General features: G+C 44.3%; 1 protein-coding gene and 1 long non-coding RNA gene across 10 annotated transcripts in view; both read left to right on the top strand.

The window, feature by feature from the left end:
- Window positions 1-6264: 6264 nt before the first annotated feature.
- LOC114016287 (uncharacterized) lies at window positions 6265-15707 on the top strand. Its single transcript, XR_003560673.2, has 3 exons — window positions 6265-6467; window positions 13009-13148; window positions 15452-15707. It is a non-coding gene; the product is annotated as an uncharacterized LOC114016287 (long non-coding RNA).
- Window positions 15708-18481: 2774 nt separating this feature from the next.
- Window positions 18482-20901, top strand: part of LOC102055775 (zinc finger protein 501-like) — a 46470-nt gene continuing 44050 nt past the window's right edge. For 7 of the 9 annotated variants that reach the window (XM_055712923.1, XM_055712918.1, XM_055712914.1 and 4 more), the window contains exon 1: window positions 18482-18770. The gene's annotated coding sequence lies outside the window, so the exon portion shown is untranslated. The remainder of the gene's footprint in view (window positions 18771-20901) is intronic. The other 2 variants (XM_055712916.1, XM_014281229.3) reach the window with 1 other exon arrangement.

The following is a 20901-nucleotide window of genomic DNA, read 5'->3' as shown; positions in this document are numbered from 1 at the left end:
AGATCCTTACATGAAAGCTCCTCTGGAATAAGTGCAAGCTTCCTAGCCAGCTGCAATTATGGGACTTCCAGGTGCTGCGCAAACTGAGTGTTCTCAATAAGAAGTCTAGCAGCTGTTCTCTAGGTCCTCATGTACATGTAGACCATTCGATAGAGACTTTACTTGCACCCCTTAATGGTGGCAAATATTATTCTCCTCAGGTGGGGCGGGGTGTGTGTGTGCAGGGGAGGGTATTCACACTGTCTGTTGAAAATTACTTTTAATTCCACTATGAGAAAATTGGGATTACTTTTGTGTACCGGTAGCATAACTGTAGTATATTAATTCTGGCTGCTATTGCTTACTGATATCACTGATTATCATTGCTTTGCAGGCACCTCTTCAGCAAAAGTTCTTCTTTTAATTGGGAAGTCACCAAGCCTCTAGGGTTTGGGGTTTTTTTTAGAAACGTAGATCAGCTAAAGTCAGAAGTGCTTACAGGATGACATTTCCTCATCTTTAAAAATGCAGATTCTTGTTCATTACCACAGCTAATCTCTGTGGATTCTTAGCTCCCAAACCAGTGCTGAGATCAGGGAATATCATGCTGATACATTTTGAAAGTGATGGGGACAACAGTTTCAGAGGGTTTAAAACCTGGCTTGCTTTTGTTCGTTTAGGTTAGCAGTGAGATGTTTGCTGTGTCTAACAATGTCTGCATCATCTGCAGCTATTCTTAGACACCTGAGATTATTTTTTTAGGCTAATCCTGCTGCATTCTGTCAAGGTAACTTTAAAACAGAATAGCTACTCGTGGAAGAGCTCCCTTCCTTGCATAAGGGAGATGAATCAAAGGGGTTGGGGTGGTGGTGGGTCGTTTTGGGTTTTTTTCTCACTGAGAAATGAGATTACTAACTTCTGTTACCTGAAACAAGCAGCCTTATTAATTCTTTCAGCCTGATATTCCCCTTGAAAAATCTCGTGATAGAGGAGAGTTTTGATCCTGGGGGCTAGTCTGCTGTTGTTGCTTTTTGCTCTCATGATTGAGTGCCAGCTGCTGCTTGAGGGATGAATAACTTTTCCCTTCCGGAGTGGGGACTTCTGAGGGGGCAAGCCAGAGCTATTGACCCAAGTCAGAGCTAACTCTTATTTCTTCTCTTGCAGAGGAGGCAGGAAGAGAAGATTCAGGATTAGCTACTGCATCGATGTTGCCTCTGAAGTATGTCCCCTTAAGTTAAAGAAATTAAATTCTGCTCAGTTGATCTGGTCTGAGGAGCTTTCCTCTAACATATAAGAGGATTATGCAGTGAGGCAGATGCTTTCTGACCTAACCCCCTTTTTGTGCACTTCTTGCATGGATGAAGAGTGATAGGCAGATGCCCTGTCTCTCATTCTCCACATATGTGGTACATCCTCTCCATTTTGGTTGCATGCACTTCCTATTGGAAGCGGGAACACAGGTTGGATGATGGGAGATACTCATTTTCAATGCCTGAGCCTCATTTGCTCTCTGAAGTGCTCACCTCCTTAGGATTCCAGCTTTCACGTATCTGCTTTCCCTTGCCCCACCACTTCCAGGCAGAGCAGACAAATTTGGTCTTTCCTGTGTCTTTGGCCTTGCTGTATCCACTGTGTGAGGTTATCAGGAAAACAAGAAAGTTGCCTGTGAAATTATGACTAGTTTTCTGGCTCTCTTGCAGACACCTGTGGCCTTCCCTCACCTACTCTCCAGTGGCTGTTCAAGCGTGTTAGTGGGGTAGAGGAGGTCTGCCCTCACTGTTGGCCATGGCATGCCATCTTGGTGCTCCTTGGAGACTACCAGTGTGATGGGGCTGTCATCAGCCCTGTGTGGGTACCGACGCCTGCCCACTCTGTGCGGCTGTAAGCATGACCAGCATGTCCCGGGGCCACCTCTGCCCTTCTCCCCATGCTGTGAGCTCCCCCTGCTCCTCCACATGGGGTGAAAACAGCTGGAGAGCTATAAATTATATTCACACCTGCTTCTCTTTTATGAAACCTTCCTTCTGCCTTTCCTCCATGATTACTGGTTTTAGAGATGGGAACATTTTGGTCTTCCTTGTAGGAGATTCACTAAAGTTAATTGGACAATCTCCTATCAGAGCTGTAGCAAAGCCAAAGCTGATGCAACACATTTGTCGTGGTGAGAAGCTCTTGCTCAGCAGTCCTGGGAATAAGTGACTAATTAGACAAGAGCCAGAACGGTTGTATGACTGCTGAATAAGGAAGCTGTATGGGTGACTGTAAGTAGCTCCAATCTGTTTGCTTTCATTATACAGATTTAACAAACCCTTGCACTGGACTGTGAGAGTAGGAGACCATGATAGAGCCCTAAGACAGTCAAAAGAATAGGTAAAAACCCAGCAATAACATTAAAAATGTTGACTTTGGTGTATTTGCCCCTACAAATGATTCCATGATTCATTGCAGATCTATATGCACAGATAAAACAGTGTTGACAGCAAGGCGAAATGAGTGGTATGTGGCACAGGTTGTTGAGGAATAAGAAAGGAAATCCAGTAACTCTGGTCTCATTCAACTAACTTGCAGTTTATAGAAGGATGTTTTATATCTGGTTCTTATTACTAGCAGTAAAGTCTTAAAATCTAACAGAGGTGACTGAGTGTCCTCAGCATCTTACTTTCTTGGTGCTGAGCAATATATCTGTCTATAAAAAGCTTGCTGACTCTTTCTTCCTAACGGGGAAGAGATACATGTAGAAAAGAAGCACAAGTGACTCACACTAGTCTTCTGCCAAAAACTCAGTGGCTTGAATTTGCACAGTGAAGCAGTCAGCCTTCACTCTAGGCTCAGGAGATCTACATGATCTGTGTCAGCAATCTTTTTAACTGAAAAATTGAGAAGTGAGGGGTTTGTCTTCAAAGTCTTTGTACCTTGTTTCTTTTAATGAACTATTTTGAGCTTGGTCATCCTTTGTGGGTTTTTTGCCTTCTTTTACAAGTATGCTTTCAGCACGCACTTAAAGGGCAGCTTGTTCCTCCTCTGCCCTGACCCCTCTGCCCTGGTCACAGATGAGACATATGAAGACCATCATGGTGCATCCCCACTTGGACATGCTGAGCTGTGAGTCCGACACTGCCCTGATGCTGCTAGATGTCCCTCTGGAGTATAACACTGCTAAGAGGCCAGTGTGTCTGCCCCAACAGCACAGAGATATTATCCTCCTCTTCCCTCTGCACTGTGTCTGGGGGAGGAGGAGATGGGTTTTCTCATTTTGCATGTTTGCCCATTAAGAGCCAAACTTACTTTTCCGTCTTGTATTTTTGTCTTCTGCCCAGACCTAACTTCATATTTATTTCCCAAGCAGATGGGAGCTGAGCTAGGCAGTTGCAGCAGACACGAGTTCCTGTACTTGAGAATAATATCTGTGAGAGAAATTACTACTTCAGAACCAGAGGGTTCATAGTGAGGATGCTTTGTGCTGGCTCTGTTTCTGTGGAAGGCCAGGACTCCTGTCAGGTGAGGTAAAACTAAAGGTGAGCACTCCTGAAAGTGCCTGCATATGGATGTCTGTAGGTCACCTAGGGCAAGGGACTGGGGAGGGCAGGGGGGAGGACAGCATGTAGCAAGTGACAGTTAAAAGCTCCAACAACTTGCTGTCCCTGGAGTGGACTCTCAAAAGCAATAGACACAGTTGATCTGTATGGGAGATCTGTGCAGGGTACAGTGTTGCTTGGAAGTGGGACCACGGAGTTTATTCATTTCTCTCTGGATAGTAATTTTTGTGTGACCTGTGGATGAGAAGATGTTGCCCTTGCACTTCCCAAGTCCCATCTCTTATCCCAGTGAAACACTTTCCATTGTAGCTTGCTTGGAACTCTTTTTCATGGCACTCTTTTGTCAAGGTAAACTATGACAGCTTCTACTGTTTTTATAAAACTCTTGTATTCAGAGCACTGTTAAAGAACTAAGTAATCTCCCTGAAATCCTAGGCAAGCAGGTAAGAACAGCTGAGTAAATAAAAGGGAAAGTGATTTTGACTGAGGCACTGTCAAGTCAAAATGTGAGTTCTGCTCAATACCACAATCTTATGGCAGACTAATAAATTGTGTAACACTGAAGAGCACTATGGAATATTTTGTCTGCAGGCTGTGCTCAGCCTTCACTCCACGCTGATAAGCGAGCCTTTAAATCAGTCTCTTCGTGGCAGGTGAGGGCTGAGCTGCACAGCGGCTGCGTGCCCTGTTCCTGCCAGAGGCTTTTTCTTGGGCAAATCTGTCTGTGACAGCTCCCTCCTTAGCTGCAGCCGTGCAGAGGCCAAACGAGATAACTGCGAGTCCTCTCTCTTTTGTTTCCCAGGGTGGTTCTGGTGGCCCCTTGGTTTGCAGCAAGGAAGATGTGCCATTTACTCTTCACGGCATTGTCAGCTGGGGTGTGGGCTGTGCCAGCCCAGAGAAACCAAGGGTCTAGTCAAGGGTGAGGATTTTCCTGGACTAGGTAAAACTGCCAATGAAAGGTGAGTTTTCTTTGTCTAAGTGAGATGAGTCCTGAATATAATCCCTTTGGATAAAATATACCAAGTGCATTGAGGTTTTGTCTGGTAAAGTTTTTGAGGCAACTTAAAATGAAGAAGAAAAAAATATATCCAGGTGATTTCCTGCAGAAAGTTTCCACTGCCTCCTCTTCTTCATGCCTTCCCCCAAAACAAAGCTCAGCGGAAATTAGAATGGGAGTTTCAGAAGCATAATACTTTTATTATGTACTTCTGGCTCTCACATTGAATATAATCTTTGGACAGATACTTTTCTCAGTAAAAAGCAGCTGCTTGTGAAAATGCCGACCAGCCCCATGATTGTGTGTGTATCTAGAGATAATTCACACCACATTCAGAATTCTGCAGGATAAATTTTGCCACAGAAAGTGCTAGAGGAAGAGTAGCATATGCTAGTGAATAAGGACTGATTGTGTGAAAGTGATGGTATCTTACAAAAAGAAGAGGCTCCAGTTCTTAAACTGGGAGGAGTCTCATGCACAGAAATGAGGGGAGCCGGCCTGTTTGAGGTGCTCCATGTGAACCCAGCATCGTCATACTGCTTCCCTGCACCAGATCTCTCTCTTCTTTACCAGAAGTTTCTTTCCTGCTGAGGCTCCTCAGGTCAAGGTGAATTTGGCTTTATAGTCTCATTGGCAAATGGAGAAATCTACCACTTCAGTTTGTTTAATCTGATGGGATTTGAGAGATTTCAAAGACCCATCAGATAGCTTCAAGTCTTTTTTTTTTTCCACGTTAAATAAACTGATTTGTCATTCTAGAGAAATGTTTCACTTTGGCTCAAAGTAGTTGCACCAGGAAATCACTGATACAAAACCTTTGTCTTCCAGAGCTTTTTCCCTCCTCCTTCCCTGCACATGCACATGTGCAGCCAAGTATGTAATCTTCCATTTAGTGATTGTCCCACAGCATTTCCTGAGAAAGAGAAAAAAACTAATCTTGGACAGAGTTTACATGTTTTTTTCTGCCCATCCTATATTTTATTCCATTTCTGCCAGCAGAAAATGGAGGAATTCTGCTAACAGGAATAAATTTAATTTTTTTCTCTCTCTCTGTATCCTGAATAAAGTGTGCTGCAGTTATGAGCAGGAAATTAAAGTATATATTAAAAAAAAGAGCATGTTGTGGATAATGGTCCACTCTCAGGTCAGATGAGCACTTGGCCTCTCCTGCTTCGTGCTGCAGCTGCCAGTCTTTCTCCCTTGTGGCATCATTCATAGTCCCACAATGACCTAACAGAAATGTTAATACAGGTGCTGACGAAGGGAGAACTTCCTTCTAAACTAAAACCAGTTAACAAAACAAGTCATCACTTCTGTGGTAGCCAGACCATCCCCACAGGTAAACTGGGAGCTGGCTGGAGATCTTCTGTATCCTTGGAGCTGATGCAACTGGCTGCTGACCACTGACTTTCTGTGGAGAGCTGTAATGGCTTTCATGGCCCGACAGCAAACTGCAGGGAATTGCTCAGCTCTGTCGCTGTAAATCTTTCCAGAGGTGAAGGCTTTAGCATTGCATACAGCTTTTACATATGCCTTCATACAAAAGGTTCAAAGCCCTGAGGGCTTTTTGAGCCAGATACTGACCCACAACTGGCTCCTTTATCTGACCTTCATATGATTGCTTTCCTATTGCAGGAAGTGCTCGGCTGTGCTGACTGTTCCTGACTTTTGTATTAAACTGTCTCTAAGCATGCTGTGCCTCTCCTCAGATGCTGAACAGAGAGTGCTGCAGGGAAGCGGCAGTGCACTGGAGACCTCGGCACAGAAGCAGCCAGTGAAGCTGCCCACAAAGCTAATGGGGGAGGCGTGCACGTAGGGTGACTGCAGAGCTGTGTGGAGCTGTCGCGTGCCAGAGGCTGCAGCACTCGGTTTGCAGGAGGTGGTGGAGCTGGTTCAGTTCACGAACAGCTCTGGGTAGTGCCCAGTAACAAGTTTGAGTCTCCTAACATCTCAGTGTAAGTGGACACAGCTCTCTGGATTTTGTCCTGGGAAGATGGTGTGTGTGTATGTATGCAAGGAGAGGAGGGGAAGGGAAGCTGGTGAGCAAAGCCAAGGGAAGGAAGACCCTCTCATAGCTAGAAGCAGTGGGCTCAGGTAGAGGAGCAAGGCTGCATTAACACTGATGCTGCAGGTTTCCTGTGCACTTGGGTATGTTGCTTACTCTGCTCTCCGTCTCTCCCTTACCATCCTTGGAATTGAGGTGTGGGGGGTGGGTTTATCTTCAGTGATTTGGACTGAGTTTCTCAAGGTGCAGAGAATTACTAAATCTCTTATGCATGTAGTTTGCTTAAACAGAGCTGTGGTCTTGGGTGAGACATTGTCAGCTTGCTGCTGCTTTATAATGCACAACAAACAACCCTGTCTTAGTGATGTGCTGCCTCCTTCCTATTAAGCATTTAAACATTTCTCCACATCTAATGTTGTGACAGTATTGAAGGAAGAATGATGAAAAGGCTGAAGTACCCCCGAGTTATTGGGTGACACTAGCTCTGGCAACAAATTAGAGAATGCTGTTGCTCACGGTTTTAAAAAGCAATCTGTTCAGGAGAGGACGTGCTACCGGCTCTGCTTGCAGACTTGTGCTGTAGCCAGGCTGTTGGCATGCAGCGTGTGCTTTCCTCCTCATTGGCATCCTTGTTGGTGCTCCACGACATCACACCACTGAGATGAAAATAGGTCCTCCAAAGTGATAACCAACAGGAGGTGGGATGATTTCTCTCCTCAGGCAAGTGCAGCACAGCCAACTGTGGGGCATCAGTCGCACAGCAGCTCCAGGGCTGGTTAGCAGGAACTGGAAACACACTTGAAGCTCTGGCCCACACTGGAGTGGGCTTGTCTCAGCTGAGCATCTCATAGCTGGGTGAGCTCAAAGTCATGGCAAGCGCATGGCACTGTAATGACCAGAATTGAGGTATTACCCTGAATGCAAAAATTATTTTTTCAAAATATATTCAAAAAATGAACCTACAGGCAAGCTCCTGTGGCTCAGCCTGCTGGATGTTACCCCTTCCAGAGCGCTGCACCCACACTGCAGTGCCATTCCCTGTCGCCTGGTGCAAGGACATGGCCCATGTCCTCCAGCAGTGCTGAGTACCTGCAGAAGCCCTTGCCCTGCCCTTGTGCAAAGCTGTGTGATAAACTCATTGCTTTTCAACCTAGACTGTGGTGAAAGAGGTTTGTTTTCTTTTTGAGACCAGCCTCCTGGATGAAGGGTACCCTCCCCATAGCTCAGCTTGGCCAAACTCTCTTCCACTGTGGGTTAAGCCAAGTCATGCCTGTGTGTGCCTTCTAACAAGCAGTGCTGTTCACACCGCAGCACCTTCCTCAGGAGGCAAATGTTCCTCATCTCGCCTCTGGATTTGAAAGATATCTACCCAGAGGAAGGGCCCAGCTTTCCCCACCCTCTGCTCTCAGCATCCCATTCAGGTATGCAGTGACACGGCATGGTGTCAGCATCCAATTTGAGCAGGAAGCTCATAAACTTTGGTGTGGGAGCAAGCACACTTAATTTAAGCTGTTCTACAGAGGGTATGACTTTAAAAATCGCTGCCTGGGGAGGCAAAACAACCCTATTATGCTTGGTACTAAAGGGACATAGAGTTCTCATTAGTGATCTTGTTTTCTCTCCTCCTACTCTGTTATAACACTCAGATGCTTCCAAATATTTCCCTGTTGATATGGTTTCTTATTTAACAAGGGTTGAATCTGACTGCACTGTGTGTGCATGCAGCCACAGGCTGAGCCTGCTCTCCTCCTGTGTTTCTGCAGAAACACAGTGTGCATTGAAAAAAGCATAATATTTCGTAACTCCTGGCAAGGGCTGGTCACATGATCAATTAAAAAAAATAATTACATTTCATAATTACATTTGAGGTTGGTTAGGCCTGTTAGCCCAGGTACTTGACCAGCCTGGTATCTGTTTATCTGTTTTCCAGGCATTGATCAGCTCAGAGCAGATTTGCAAGCACGTCTGCTTTCCTCTAAGGCCTGGCAGCTTACTCCTTTGTGCTGCCTGGCTCTCTGAGGCTAAGGCGACAGGGCTGCCTTCTGACCATGTACATTTTGAGAACTTGCAGGCTGTTACCAGCTTGCATTCTGATACATCTGCCCTATGCAGGGTTAAGCTTTTTATCAAACCAATTCATTTTGCCCTTTCCAGTGGCTGCAGCAGCTGTGCTTTTGCCAGTGATATCAGAGTATTCAGACTTCCAGCAAGTCCAGTAATACTGGGGTGGGGCAGGGGAGCAGTTTTGAAAAGAAAAAGAAAACTAAATATTGGAAAACTACTTCTCACTAACTTTATTGACCTGCTAGACTATCTTCAATCATGGGCAGAACTGGCAGGTTTTTTAGAAAGCTCTTACTGTCTTTTCTTAATGCTTTTATCACTGAAGTGCACATTTATCCACAGAATGTGCATCAGCAGTGGAGTTAGAAGAGCCCTGGGGGCTTATCTCTGTTCCTTCCTTGTCAGGATATGTGGGAAGCAGAGTGCTCTTGGATACTCCAATTGTTTCTGAAGGGCATGGCAAATATTACAGTAAAGCAACTGTCAATAACATCATTGTTGAACTGCCAAGAGGAGTTTCTTGGGATTTATGAGGAGAGACAGAGAGGAAGAAAAGTGCTAGGTAACAACAAACAATCCAGCCGAGGACACTCAGCCCTAGAAATTTCTCACTTTCACTTGAGCCAGTTTCAGAAAGGGTTTCCAGCCCCTTGCGTGACTCTGACACAGGAATTAAAGTCTTCAGCCAAGCTTACAGCCTGGGCTCTGAAGTTTAACTTCACCTGCCACACATCAGTGTGCTGCATTCACCCAGCAGAACAGCCCTCTTCAGCCACTAGAGAATGGCAAAAGAGACTATATAGAAATAAGCTGTGGTATCTGGGCAAACCCTCATGGGCAGTTGCCTGTATAAGTGGCTCATGACTTCCTGTATTGGCAGTTTCTTCTTCGAAGTCAGCCCCCCTTCCTCCATACCCTCTGAGGCAATGGCATGAGATGCAATGACGGTACATATTATTTGCCTCTTGGAGGTAGAATGAATGAAAGGGAAGCATCAGTGTCTGGGAAAAAGGGGTGTGACACTTTATACCAGAAAATATATTATATTCTATGTGGGTGGCTAAGCTATTCCTTCTTTGACCCTGCTGAGGTGCAATCCAGGCACTGAGACACTAGTGTAGATGAACACAATCCAATTAAATCCAATAAAAGAATTAAAAGAAAGCTAAATTAAAACGAAAGCGAGAGCTTTATTTTTTTTTTACTGGAAAGTTTAAGTTTCTAGAGGCCTATATGTCTTCATGGGCACTGCACACTGCGGTTAAGTAGAATCTAGTTGGGAGTGCAGTGTGACAGGGAGCAGGAGCACATCAAGATAACTCCATTGCAAAACGCACAGAGGAATGCTTTTCATTTACTGTTGTAAAGGCTCTGTACACAGAGTAGGGGAAAAGAAGGAAGGGGAAGAAGTGGAAGAGGTAAGATGCAGGGCAGTAACACCTACATCTGTTCAAAACAGCAAGTCAAATGCCAACTTTCTTGTCTGCTGTACAAGATGTGTAGTATATAAACATTTTTATGTATAAAGAAAATGAGGTTCTACCTTCACTGAAAGTCTTGGGACAGAAGACATGCCTTTATGTACCCAAGCGATGGGCTTTAATTTAGGTACTATCAATGAAATATTGTAGGGTCACAGGAGCAGGTTCATAGCCATGAAAAATAGAAAACAGGGTGTTGGTGTCTGAAGGGGTAAAGAATGCTTTACTGTACAAACCTGAGGAACCAATTTTTTTCATACCGTGTGTGGATTTGATTTACTTCTTCCCCCTCCTGCACATACTCCTTCTGAAAAGGATTTAGAAGTACAGAGGGGCATGACAGGTACCCAGGGGTCCATCTGGTGCTCTACAGGGAGAGACTAAACAGGCTCAACAGGCTGGAAAAGATCTTGGAGAAGTGCAATGGCCTCACAGACTGCTATAAATGACACAGAAAGGTAACTAAAGGAACACTTAGTCACTACTTTTTGCAAGGTAAGGAGTAGGGATATCAAAGGGAAGTATCAGACAGCAACTTGAAAGCAAAAGGGATTAATTAGTACTTGTTGGCACAAAATGTAAATGGGAAGGGGGAAGTAATAGGAAAGGAAGGGGGGAAAAACTCATGAAGGCTGGATCTCGCACAGATTTTATTGGATGTGCTGAAGGATCTCTTACCTGTGAAGATGTTCCTTCCCCTAGCACCCCCTCCCAGCTCTTCATTGTGGGTCGTTTTTTTTTCTTTCCCTCCCTCATCCCCCTATATTCTGCCTCTGTATATGTTTACTGTGATTACAGATGTTATAAACTAGTTATGCAGAAGCATTTCTCCTGGGTAGGTATCCACACTGATATCCTGGCAGAAAAAGTGTGGTGGAGAAATCCACCATCAGCTTTTGGGAGTCCTGTGGGTGAATTCTAGTGAATGCGTTCTCCAAATATTTTCAAAAGTAAGTGATGCCTCTGGAGCAAGTTTTTGGATAATAGCCATTCTGTGTAGACCCTCATCCTCATACATCACACCAGTGGTGATGGCTAATGCTCTAGAGAAGAGGCCCCATTTAACTTCTGTCTGGGTGTAGATGAGGGCTATGGGCATGATCATCATAGCTCTCATATAAAGGGAATAAGCTGGTTTTTTCCTGACACTTGAACAAGAACACCCTTTGTTACCAAATACAGTAGTAACACTTCCAGATTAAAACATTTATGGTAATGGAACATGCTAGGAATATTTTTTTTTTTTTCATCAAGGAAAAAACCCTACCTACCAAATCTAAAGTTTAGCATATCAGTTAACTCTGAGTTGGGAGTGGAAGGAGAGGAGAAAGATAGAGGATGTGCTAAGGAGTTCTTAGAGCACTTCACAGCTATCTTTCATCAAGAACTTATTCATAAGAGCACACAAAAAAATTCTAAAAGTATATCTATTACAGCTGAGAATAACAGTTTATCTATCGTAACTATTTACATGCAGGACAGAGGAAAATTATATCAGAAATGGGACCATCAGTCAAACTTTTCCCTGAATGAGAGTCTAATAGATAGCTCCCTGGAGCGTTCTCCAGCACACAGACTCACTGCGATGTAATAGCATTTGTTACGGCTGGCAGTTTTTCAAGGTTGGGTATATTAAACTAGATTCCTGTGTCTATTTATATGCCAACATATTGAAACAGCCTGTATTCCTCCCCCCTCCTCCTTCTCTAGAGCCAGTGAACAATAGAAGTCAGTGAGTGCCTGTCTCTAAACCAAATTACTTCTTCTGAGGAACTTAAAACATAGACTTCGGCTTTCATGTCAGCATGAGCTAGAACTTCAGGATGATGTTATGACAGGAGAGAAAAAGGCTGGAAAATTCAGAGAACCAGAAAGTAACCTGAAAACAATTTAGCATGCTTAACAACTGGAAGTACCTATCAGTGGAGATGGAGTAATGGCAAAAATTCCCTGTCCTGTCCCATTTTCTGTTTAAGTCCATGAATGAACCCTTAAGTAGTCTAGTGAGTTTTCAGGGCAGATAAAGCAAAAAAAAATAAAAAAGCCTAGACTCACAGGTAGACTCGGGGCACATGACACTGTGCAATGAACTGAGCAAGTCCTTGCTGGCCAGCAGTAGGACACTTCGTGAAGGACAGGGACTGGAGGTGCTCCCTGCTCCCTCATCAGGAGATGGCTGCCTAGCAGCCCCGTTGCTGGCATTGAACATCTCTCAAACGTGAATAGTTCCTCACTTCTCTGCCTTTCCACAGAGCAACTTGTATAGCTTTTGCCTAGATTTCTCAAATGGTGTTTTTACAGTGGTGGTGCTTGGATCTGCTTCTAGCTGGGCTATGCGGTACTGTGCAGTCTCCAGAGGCCCGGACTTGCAATGAAGATGATGTTCTGCTCCATTGGCTCTGTAGCTTTCAGCATTGAATACTTGATGCTCAGGGTCCAAGGTACAGTCAAGCTGTGCAACCACTTCTCTCTAAAGATGAACTGACTTGTTTGACTGAACCTTCAAGAATGTACTTGTTTTCAAGATGTCTTTATGAGCTTTCTGGAACTTTACATACAAATGTTCTCCAAACATGTGAAAGAACAGAGCTCTCAGATGTTCTAGCCTGGATAAAACTGACTGATATGCAAAATGCTGAAGCTTGAAACAAGGCTAAGGTGAGTTTGAGTTTTGTAGGATTATGATGAACAAGGTCTGGCCTGGTAGAATAGGAATGTAGCAGCTTTCCTGATTGGTTTGTCTTCTAAATGAACACATCTTTTCCCAGATGAACTTTTAAAATGAGTATTTCAAGGTTCTGCTCTGCAGATTGGTTCTCACCCATGATCCATACTTTTCCGTGGGAGTGACCTGTTATATAGGAATTGCTCTAGTCCCTGGTGAAAGTCTCTTTAAAACTTAGTACTAAAGCTGAATTTAATGCTCTACATTCTTACTCTTTCCAGGACAAAAACCTGGCAATGCCCAAAAAAAATCCCAAGGAGATGAGCTTGGAGTCATCACAATGCACAGATGTCATCCTTACAGATTGGGAAGGAATGATCCAGTCACTGGGATATCCTATAAGAGAGACAAATGCCACCAGGTGAGCACCCGAGTTCTTCTGGCTTTTGTAACTCCTGCATGAAAATCTGCACATATCTAAGCTGTGGTTTTTAATGAATCTATAGGTACTTCAGTGCCTGTTAGAAAACAAGGCAAGTTCCTCAAAGAAAATTAGGAAAGCTGGGGGATACCAATACCTTCTTTCCAGCAAAAAGCAGAAAATCTGACACCTCTGGGCAAAGCATGTCAGAGGCCTGAATGTAGTGTGATGGAGGGGTTAACAATGGTGGTGTTAAACTATGTCACTAAACATCTTTTCACACTTTCGTCTGTTTCCTTTTCTTCCTCCCTTATCGTACTTAGTTAGGGTAAGAGATAACTTTCCATTCACATGGCAATAGCATAGACTTCTGCAGTGTTTGAAAACTTAACTTCAGAAGTAATGAATATTATGACTGAAATAGGTTTGGACCAGTATGCCGTCTTTTATTTTACTTTTTTCTTTTCTCTTTTTAATAGGCATTATACTCCTTTTTGCCTTTGCTCAAATAGCTATCCCTCGGAAATAAGAGCCAGCTGTAGAATATGCTGGCATTGTCACTTTGTTCTTTGCTTTTTGCTGCAGCTGCCACTAGAGAATTGTAACCCCATTAAAACCCATTATTCTGCTTGAAGTCCTGGACTTCTGGACTGAAAGAAGTCTGTCTAATTGTCATGGCCAGCTGATGATATATGAAGGATTTGGACTAACCAAAGAGTTAATAGATGAGAGAGAACTCACCTTAATGCTGGGGTGAGAGAAACAGAGCAGCTGAACTAAGTTTCTTTTGCAGGCAGATGAGGGAGTTTTACATGGCACACTTCCATGCTCCAGGAGAGATCTCTGATAATACTTGGAGCTACTGCAGCTAGCTCAGTATCTTTCCCTTCCTAGAAATACTTTTATAATCAAACCTATTGGATATGAGGTCCTAATTGTGGCATGGTTGTGCCTTGGAACAATGTAGGTCTGTCTAGATTGCTCTTTCCCAGGCTTGAACTTGCAGCACGACCACACTTGCTGTGTGTGTCTGAAGCTGTGTGCCAAACACAAGGCAGCAGGTCAATGATGGAGCCAAGGGAAGGGAAGCTTTTCCTACTGCCCTGCTAAGCAAGGAGAGGTACCTACCCACCCTGACTAAGGAGCTATTGGCTTGGTTATGTGCGATATTGCTGGGGAAGTGAGGCTGTGCAAGTGTCTCTGTATGTGGAAAAGAAAGCATAGACTAGAAACTTAAACTGTTCTAAACTGCATAAAGCACTTATGGATACAAAGTTCTTCAGTGCCAGGTTTCAGTTATGTGAGACTCTAAGTGTCTTATTCCCCAGGGAATATGGATGTCCTGCAGTCTTGCGAGCATTGCACAATGTCTTCCACAAAGAAGCCTGAGGTGGAGGCTGCCTACCAGAGCAGTCCAGGCAGTGGGCACTTGCCACTGGTGATTTGTAGTGGTTATAATGGGGGTCTTTATTTATCTTTTTGAAGAAGGCCCCATTCTGGTTATAAGTATAGCAAGTTATCTTCTGGCCATGTCTGTAGCCTAATGTATGAATTCAAAGCTGTGAATCAGAATTTTGTGTTAAGAAGCTTTTAGAAAGGGTAATCTTTTCTGACACTGCATTTTGAAAGACTATGCTTTACAGCCCTCAAGAGAAAAAGGGGAAAGTGGAAGGCTCATGTCCCCTTCTGGTCTATTTTGCAGGCCACTTCTGTGGTGGTGCTTCCCTCTATCCTATAAAATCTTGAGGTTCAGTGGTGGTGGTGACCTTCCCTTCCAGAGCTGAGACAGCCATGAAAGGCTTTCTCTTGACTTACTCTACTCAGGAAGCATCATGTGGTAATTTTAGGTTGGGAGTGGAGAAGTAGAGCCTAAAGCATGGCTGTTAGATTAAAAAAAAAATAAATCTATGTGTTCTGAAAATGGACGGCCATTAAGAATAAGAGATCTACTAGTGATCTTGAACGCTGATGACTAAATGCATAAGTAGTGATTTCATTACTGTGCTTATTCCCTACTATAAACATGTAAAAAGGAGATACTAACTTAGTTGTTGCTTACTATATGGCCCTTTCTATTCTGTTTTGCAAAAACTGTATCCCCTGTCACCATGATCAGTCTGTTATTACTTCTATAATCACTTTTCTGCTTCTTCATCTAGCAGGCCATACTGTTGTCGGGTGCTGTTGTTACCACCGGTCCCCCCACAAACCTCACCTCTGTTACATGCCCAGGGAGCTACACAGTTAATTGGGCTCTAAGCTGAAAGACCAAAGGAAACCTCCCTTGTTTTCTTGCTTCCCAGGCTGGGATACTGCTGGTGACCTGGATGGACAGTTTCCTCTGTGAATAGCACTGCCCTGTCACCATTAAGCACATTAGTACTTTGATGCCTCATATCAAAGAAACTTGGAGCTGGAGAGACGAATTCAGGCTGACTATCACAGAAGCAAGCCATGCATCTAATCTCCTTCCCCCACTCCCTTTTTTCCTGTCTTACCTGTGCTCCTCACTGCTGTGTGAATGAGCACATCTGATTGTCTATCTATCAGGCAAGTGTGCTGAGCTTCAGAAGTAAATTGCAGCAATTAAATGTCTCATATTAAAATTCATCAGACTTACAGCACCATCAACAGAGATTTGTCTGCTTTTTCATGTGCACACAGACACATTTCCAAGATGCACTTCAAGCCCTGGCTCTGAAAACTAGGAGGTGCCTTTTCCATTCACCCGCAGCCTGGCTGGAAACTCCTCTTGGCTCAGGCTCCCCTTCCCAGAATAGCCCTGTAACCTCCTCTCCATTTGTGTGCCTCAGGTAAGGCAGTGCTTTCCTTTCAGGTCTGGAACCTGGAAACATGAAGGCTGCTGACAGAGGTAAGACTGGTTGTAAATTTCTATAAGGCTGGTGAGAGGGAAGGAGTGAAAAGCCTTTTTTTTTTTTTTTGAAAAAAAAAAGGGCCCCCACCTCCCTTGATGCATGTTCTGTATTTGTGGCTTGGGACGGGTAAGTGTGAATATTTGGGTGTGAGAGTGTCACCAGCGACATTAGCCATGTCGGTACTACATGTACTTTCTTCATTCAGCACATCCCTGTTCTGCTGCATTCACTTTCAATTCCTGGTGCCAGAGCTACAATGTATGCTTGGAGGAAAGCAGGACTACTTGAAGGAAACCAAAACTAAATCCCACCAAAAAGACCCAAACCATAGCTAATTCTAGCAATCTCAAATACATTGGATCCAAGACCCTTGAACTTTTCTCTGCATTTTGTATGAGGATTTGAACTTCAGCCGGGTTGACCAGCCTCCCTGAAGCATGTTCCCAGCTGTTCAGCCAGAGGGACCCTCAAGGTGGGATTTTAAGAGCCTCATCAAGCTTCTACACCTTTCATGTTTCCAGCAGGTTTAGTGTCCTCTCATCACCCCAAGAAGTATGCTGTTAGCCCTGCTCTCCTTTCATCCCAGTAAACTGAGGTATGAGGGTAGACAGTTTTATTTATGGAGCTCCTGAAAACAATGCAGACTATTCCACAAAAGCATGTGATAAAATGCTAACATGCCTAAAACATGGCATTCTGTATTTTGATCAGCAACTATAAATGCAAGCAAAAGAAACATCTACACAAACACTTTAGGAGTGATAAAGAGTTTTTAAGTTTGAGTTTGACTCATTAGGAAAGGTTACTGCAAGTGATCCTGTACACAGCGTCTCAACGTCTGACCCCTAGATCACTCTTCAGAGTTCAAATAGTTTCCCAGGCCTAAAGCCCTTTTCCTGGTTGAGCAGTTCTCTGTGTAAGTGGCATGTAGAACCTGTGCTTTGAACCCATGCAAATTTTCACTTTAACCAGCAGCACTTAAAACCCAACATGAAGAACTCTGCTTTCTCCAATATTAATAAGGCGTGCTTAAGGAAATTCATGCAGAAGCAGTATTTTTCTTTGTGATGTGATATTGTTTTACCTTTTTCTTTTAAGAGTGCCCAGGCTTTGCTCTAATTCCAGTTGGAGCCACTGAAATAACATCTCCCAATTACTCTGGCATTTACTCTGATGTGCTGAACTGCACTTGGACAACTTATTCTACTTCAGGAAGTAAGCTGAAGGCTGTGCTTGAGGACTTTGTAATTGAGGATGTGAGGGATTGTTTCACAGAATCACAGAATGGTCAGGGTTGGAAGGGACCTCTGGAGATCTAGTCCAACCCCCTGCTAAAGCAGGATCCCCTAAAGCAGGATGCACAGGATTGTGTCCAGGTGGGTTTTGAATGTCTCCGGAGAAGGAGCCTCCACAGCCCTCTCTGGGCAGCCTGTTCCAGTGCTCTGCCACCCCCAAAGTAAAGACTGACTGAGTATTTACAATGGACTACGTCTCTCTTCATGGCATCTGGGTAGGCTGAACTACACGTTAATTTACTGTCTTCCTTTTCTGACCCCTTTTATTGAAGGTGACCAAATTCCCTTCAGTTGTGGGGGTGGAGGCAGGGAGGAAGGCAACACTGATGAGTGCTGCACAGTGCACAGCAGGGCCAAGTGGCAGCAGGCTGCCTGAGAGCCGCTGAGAGCAGCTATGGTCACCCAGGGCTGCTTCAGTGGAACTGGCCTGGACTCAGCAGCTCTTGACTCCCAGCATCACGGCTGTATCTGAGAGGATATTTCTATTAGTCCTTCTTTTAAAACCTTTTATCCTTAACCTTTGTGTCTTGGCACTTACCTTGCTCTGTGTCTGAAACAGTTTGAGCAGATGCTGCTGCGAGCATCACGGTTGCCTTGTGCCACACAGACAGCAGGATCTTTGGGTACAGAAATGTTCACTGGAATGGCTTCATGCCTTCCTAGTTCTGTTACTGCCTACCCGCTTCCTCCTCCCGTGTATGTAGACAAGAGAACTGGTTACTGGGGCAGTCTTACTGAAGTATGAGTGAGGTGCTCATACAGAGCACAAGATCAGTTTGGCCATTGCACAAGGCTTCACCTTTTCAGCCTGGGGTAGGGAGCGATATTGCATAGGCCACTAGAGAGATAGCCCTTGAAAGACCTCAGAGAAATCTTGACATCCACTAATATTTTTCAGTATCAAATGGCTTGGATTAAAAAATCTGTCTCTGGTAATAAATTCAGGGGCTGTGTCTCAAACTACTTGGCAATGACTACAACTGCAGCATTTTTTTTCTTCCCCCAGCCAGCAAACGTAGTTGGCCAGATAAGTCTTTTGGCATGTTCTCTGTAGAAGAATGCAGCAGTGGGTTGATTAGCATTGATAACACGCAGCTGTGGCCTTGCCTCGAAGGCAGTGGGTTGGTTGACATGGATGATGTGCAGCTGTAGCTCATTCCTGCTAAGTAGTTAAATAGCCCTGAGGATGGTGGGAGAGGTGGTTGGATGGAGGAGGAGCAGTGTGGTCTGGCCTCTGGAGGAAGGAGAAACACCATGAAGAGTAGAATCTGACTGGTAGTAAAGCCTTGTTGCAGCCTGATAGTTTGCTTGTGCTGTAACAGTTCTCCAGCAGCAGCTTCCTGACCCTGTATTTCAAAACTGATGAATCTGTGGGATACGGAGGCTTCAAAATCCTTCTTGAGGTGTTGTACCACCAGCCAACACAAAGTGAGCTGGAAGCAGCAGCCAATGTAAGTAAGTCTCTGGGTCTTTTCTTGCCTATGCCAAAAAGCAATCCTGTTGTTAAAATAGTATCAAGGGTTACAGGCAGGGACATTTGTAAAGCTTTTTTGCTGAATGTGCTTTCCCTAAAGCTATTGTTTAACATCACTTCAGGATATTCTCCTGTGCTCTGCTGTACCCAATACTGCAGTAAGTTAGTTTAGTGTTCAGCCCAGGCACTTCATGCTAGGTAGTAGTCCCCCTATCTCTGCAGTTCACGCTGTCACCAAGCCAAATGCTCCTGAGGAATGACTGTTTATCTAATAGCTGACTGGCTTTTGCTTAAAACAGATGCTTATTGGGTGGAACAATTGGTCTCAGCATGTAAATGACCTCTGATTAATTAATAACCATTATCTGGAATCTGACACTGTAAACAGGAAGCAGAAGCCAGTTTAATCCATCTGGGCTAACTTTTGCTTAAGAGCTTGGCTGCTCTTACTAGAGGGTTGTGCCTTTTCCTGGGGCACACAGAAGGGATAGAGGGGCCCTATTATAAAAAGGCTAGGTTCCCATGGTGTGATCCAGGGTGCCACTCAAAGAGGGGAAATAGTGGGATGTGTTGTACTTCAGCCCTTGAAATTCTCAGTAAGTTTCCCCAAACCAGCTCTACCAGTGTCAAACTTCTAATGGACCTATTTTCTGTTAAACTTTGTCCCCTCCTCGACTCATCCTTTGTATTATTAACTTCTGAAGAAAATAAACACTGTTTGCTTCTAGCTTTATTTCTTTACTTTCTCATGCTAACACCTCTCGTGAGCAGTGAAAGTTGCTGGTGGTGGGATATAGGTTGTTTATGCACTGGTTTTTTTGCTGTTACTGGAGATGGTTGGGAACACTTCAGTTTGAAAAATGAAGATTTACTCTAATGGAAACACTTCATTTTGACTAAAAAAAATAAAAAGGTCAGGAAATGCTTCTCACCTGCAGAATGTGACTTCCTGAAAAATCTGTGGAAAGCTGCTTACCCAGGATGTGTTGCCAGCCTGTACACATCTGGGACATCAAGATTCAAGTCATTCCTCAACTGGTATTAGTTGAGGTCTTTATTTTTTGGTATAGCATGTATGGACAGCTTCTGTTCTTTTTAAGGGAAAATTAGACCAAAGCATTCCCAACTCTAACAGAGATGCTTCAGTCCCACCAATGGGCTATTGTGGAACCTTTGGTGGACATCGCTGTCCAGAATAAGTCTGGTGTTTATTTGGTGTTGGACCATATCAGTTCACCCAGCTGTGCCTGATTTTTTTTTTTAACAAAAAACCCCCCAACAAACCCAAACAGAAAAGCAAGCCCCCAAAAGTCCTCATGAGCAATGAGGAAATAATTCCAGAGAAATATGGATTTCCAGTGGTGGATCCATTCCTTGTGCTGGGGCCTGCAACAAGTACAGAATTGCTGGTGGACCCATGCAGGAAGACCAGGATAGATGAAAGTGGCTGATCAACCCTGGTGTCCTGGCCCTGTCATACAGGGTCAGCACTTACGCAGAGGCTGCTTAATTGATGAAAAATGGGTCTTGACAGCTGCACTCTGCAACTTCAGATGGGCAATGTCCTCTCAGCCTAAAGCATTGAGAGTCTGCTAGCCTCCAGACAGGACAATTTCTAAGTTGTCTTGTCAGTCCTGGCAAATACAGATGGGGTTACTCTTTCCCATGTCTACACACATCCAGAGCTGCCCTCCAACAGCTTAAACCTTCCTGCATAGCGTCCTGTGCTGGTAGCAATGGTGGTAGTGGAGATGGAGTATGGGCTCTGATATGTAACTGGTAATTAACTGCTGATGCCTGTATTGTGTCTCTGGCCCCCCATTATGTACTTACTGGCCTCAGGCTGAGGTACCACATGCTCCTGTTGAACCTTCATCTCTGTTGTATGTAGATAACCGGGATGGTGGCACAGGTCTTGAACGTTTTATCAAACTAATCGTACAGCCCACATCCACAGCTTCAATGTAAGCTCCATCTGTGTTGGGGTCTGGTTCCCAAGAAGGTGAGCGACTGACTCTCCTCTGGACTGCCTGTGTTAATCATCACAGCAGCAAACCTTTGGAGGTACAAATCAAAGTTCTCTGTCAGCACTGCACAAAAAGCACTGA

The sequence above is a fragment of the Falco cherrug genome, chromosome 5, assembly GCF_023634085.1.
Source record: "Falco cherrug isolate bFalChe1 chromosome 5, bFalChe1.pri, whole genome shotgun sequence".
Taxonomy (NCBI): Eukaryota; Metazoa; Chordata; class Aves; order Falconiformes; family Falconidae; genus Falco; species Falco cherrug.
The sequence above is the reverse complement of the archived record's forward strand: the minus strand, read 5'-3'. Positions and strand labels throughout refer to the sequence as shown.